This window comes from Pundamilia nyererei, unplaced genomic scaffold, assembly GCF_000239375.1.
Source record: "Pundamilia nyererei isolate P.nyererei 1_Seehausen unplaced genomic scaffold, PunNye1.0 scaffold00057, whole genome shotgun sequence".
In the NCBI taxonomy this organism is placed as follows: Eukaryota; Metazoa; Chordata; class Actinopteri; order Cichliformes; family Cichlidae; genus Pundamilia; species Pundamilia nyererei.
In genome coordinates this window covers 702,060-705,795 of record NW_005187458.1, presented here as the reverse complement: position 1 = coordinate 705,795, position 3,736 = coordinate 702,060, and positions in this window count along the sequence as shown.

Sequence of the window (3,736 nt, the reverse complement as noted above, 5' to 3'; positions counted from 1 at the left end):
CTCTCTCTCTCTCTCTCTCTCTCTCTCTCTCTCTCTCTCTCTCTCTCTCTCTCCGAGTGAGAGAGTGGGGACAAAGCGCGCGCACTGACAATCTCATTTTTTAATATTCACTTTCATTTATTTGGATTTCTGCGCAGGGGACAGTCCGCGCGCACGTGCAAACAGCGACGGTTTAAAAATGTCACTGAAAACCTCAAAGATCAAAGTCTGATCCAACACAACATGACGGTTTGTGGCAAAAAGCCCACATGTCTCACCTGCGCGCTCCCACCCGGTACACACCTGTGAGCTTGTCAGGCAGTGTGAATGAAGAGGTCAAAGGTTACGAGCGCCACAGTTGCCCAAGGACAGAACAGAGTCAGTATTTCAGTGTTGGAGAAGAAGATACATGAAAACTTTTTATTTCCATGAAGTTTATTTTGTCTTGATTTATAAACCTTTGCTCCTGTTTCCTGTCACTCTGACATATCCCTGTCAGCCATCTGTGATCTCCTTGCATTGGTTCCTAATACAGAGACAGCCCAACTTGCTTGCACACTCAGCCTGAAGCCCACCTGTTTGCGGAGGACAGCGACCATGAAATTCCATCTGAAACCACACGCTGCTGTTCCTCTGCCGGCCACCAGGGGCACCAGTTGTGAGCCAGTCCTCACAAAGTCCTGTTAACATAAACATACTGACAGGCTCATGCAGAAGCTGTTTTGGTGTCTGTATATAACCCTTAACAAGAGTGAGGATTGGCATTGACTAACACTACCTCAGATGACCTCGCTGGTTTTTGTGGACACAAATCCATGCTTCAGTTTATTCTGAAAAACAGAATAAACTGAGATGCTGTGAGGTCATGTGGTGATTTCTTTCTGTCATTTTGTTTTTATTTTCACTCCTTACACAACATCAGACCTTCCTTTGTGTGTTTTGCTGCCACAGCAGCACACGTGTGCAAGCTTTCAGGTCTCCTTATTGCGCACACATCCATCTCCTTACAGTGTGAGCATAAAGGCTTGCTTTCCACATGATGGCATCCATGGACTCGCGGCTTTCATGCGTGCCTCTTTGTTTCCTTTATGCTCGTGTCCTCTGCTGCTCTGCTGCTGCTGGCTCGGCCCTGGGGCCACACTCTGCCTCATCCTGCTGGCTCTGAAGGAGATGGATACATCTTTTCTTTAAAACACAAACTCATGTTTGTCTGCACATATAGAAACATCCCCATCAGTCCACCACTGCTGGTCAGCTGTTACTTTATGGTTGAAGTGAGTTCTTGTACTATCATGTTTGGATCTCATGCAGCCATGTGAGTCTTTATGTCAACATTGTAATTATTAACCAGCAACAAGCTGGAGCATCATTTTCTGTTTTTGCTGTAATCATGAAAGATCCTTGTTTCTGTGTTCTGTGGAGTTTATTCTGCGTTTAATCATCTTTTTAATCATTATTTTTGTTGGTTTTATGAGAAATTCATGATAAGTTTGAATGTTTTTTTTTCTTGTGCTTTTCAGTATCTTGCTGTTGATGTCTAGAGAACTTCAGTCACTGCTCAGCAATATCCAAATAAAATACAAAACTGCCCCTCAAACTTCATGGACGGTATTCTGGTCTTCTGAATAGAAGAGAAGATGTTAACTTAACCTTACCGGTTAGGTTTCATTCTCTCAGTCACTACCCAGTGTTCATGACTTTAGGTTCACTCAGCATAACCAGAGCTCAGATTTCCTAGATGTTGTGTTAGTACAAAAACCTGAAGGCAGCCATATTATTGGTCAGATTATTCATTACAAACACCCCAAAAGGAAACTCAGCTTCATGTTTCAGACACAGGTGTTAATTTCTGGCTCTTATAGTATAAAAAAAAGCTACACGCATCACAACATTTAAGCAGTATTTCCAATCAAGGCAGCAAATTCAATTTTATTTATACAGCGCCAAATCAAAACAGTCGCCTCCAGGTGCTTTATATTGTAAGGTACACCATACAATAATACACACAGAAAAAACCCAGCAATCATATGACCCCCTGTGAGCAAGCATTTTGGTGACAGTGGGAAGGAAAAAAATTCTCTTTTAACAAGAAGAAACCTCCAGCAGAGCCAGGCCAGTTATTGTGCAGGGTCGCTTAAGCTAACCAAAAAAACAGAAAACTTTGTCTGACATTATCCTACTGCTTTTGTTTGAATATAATTGGCATGTCTCTTTTTATGAGCGACAGTATGCAGACGTGATTAGACTGAGGATTCTTGATTGTACTGTCAGGGTGCGATCAAGGTTCCGGTGCTATTTATGGTTGAATGGTTGAAAAACAAAACAGTGCAAATGTTTCATAAGAAATAAGATCTCTGGTTCTATGTTAGGTGAACATTTTAGACATAAAGGAAAAGCAAACGTAACAGAGCTTCATATTCAGGCAGTAACTCAGATTCAGGGAACAATCTGATCTGGTAATATTTTGGCAGCATTTGCAGTGCCTCTGTCAGTGCGATCCAGGGTGGCTGTGGCTACAATGTAGCTTGGCATCACCAGTGTGTGAATGTGTGTGTGAATGGGTGGATGACTGAATGTGTAAAGCACTTTGGGGTCCTTAGGGACTAGTAAAGCGCTATACAAATATAGGCCATTTACCATTTTACCATTAATAACAAAAAAAAAAAGAAATAAGAAGAATACAAACTGCAGTCACCTAAGTTAAATTCCTGGTTTTAAGAAGCATCGCCACTGAGACCCCTCCTGCTACCTCACCTCTAATGTAAGATCTTTAACCGAGTACTGTTCAGAGTGCACCGACTGAACATCCAAAATCCTACAAAGGACACGTAGATGCACGCCGGTGGACACAGAGAGCCGGAGCGCTTGTTTCTAAAAGCAGAGGAGGGCGACCTATTTAAAAGGTTAGTTTCTCAGCCCTGTGGGTGGATTAGCAAAACAAAGCATGAGCACTATATTTATCCGTTTCCTTATCTAATGCCGCAGCCTCATCATGATAAGAACTTTGTGCATCTCCCCGCCCCTGGATTAATGCACTGTTCTCAGACTCCTGCAGCCATGAATAATATCCCACCATCACCCATCCCACTGTGTGACTGGCCACTGGCAACACAGCGATTTCACGCACTGGATACAGCCATTAGGAGGTTTTTACAATAAACTTTATCATGTTTGTCATGCGGGCGCTCCAAAAACATGAAATTGTAGCTGGATGCTGTGAGGTATAAAATCGGGGGGGGGGGAGCAGAAACAAACAGGGACATGAGAAAAGAGCAAATGATTAGCACAGAGATGAGAGATTATTTTGCTGCATCCTAATGTGATGTTCACATGTGTCTGATCTGCAGGTTTCAGAGGCCCAGAGGGAAGGAGGGCTTTAACTGTGTTCTATTATTATGAGAAATCTTCTCCTAAGACCTGTGGTCATGGCAGCAGGTGCAGTCACAAGTGCTACATAAAGAATATACAAACACTGGAGTGGTTGTGTTTAAATCTGAAAGCTCTTGGTCCAACCTTATATCCTGACACCATGAACATAACAAATTCTGCACCTGTCCTCATCGAACAGGTGGGGACTGTGGTCCGCGCGTAAAGGTGCATCCATGGCGTTCTCGCTGCAGCTCCAAGTGTTGTTCATGTCATTGATCTTCCAGGGGCTGTGCGGTGGCTTCTGGTTTTAATGTTATGCCTCCACATGCTGACCTTTAAGCATAATTATATATACATGTGAAAATGTTAAGGCCAGGCTGCAGGTGTG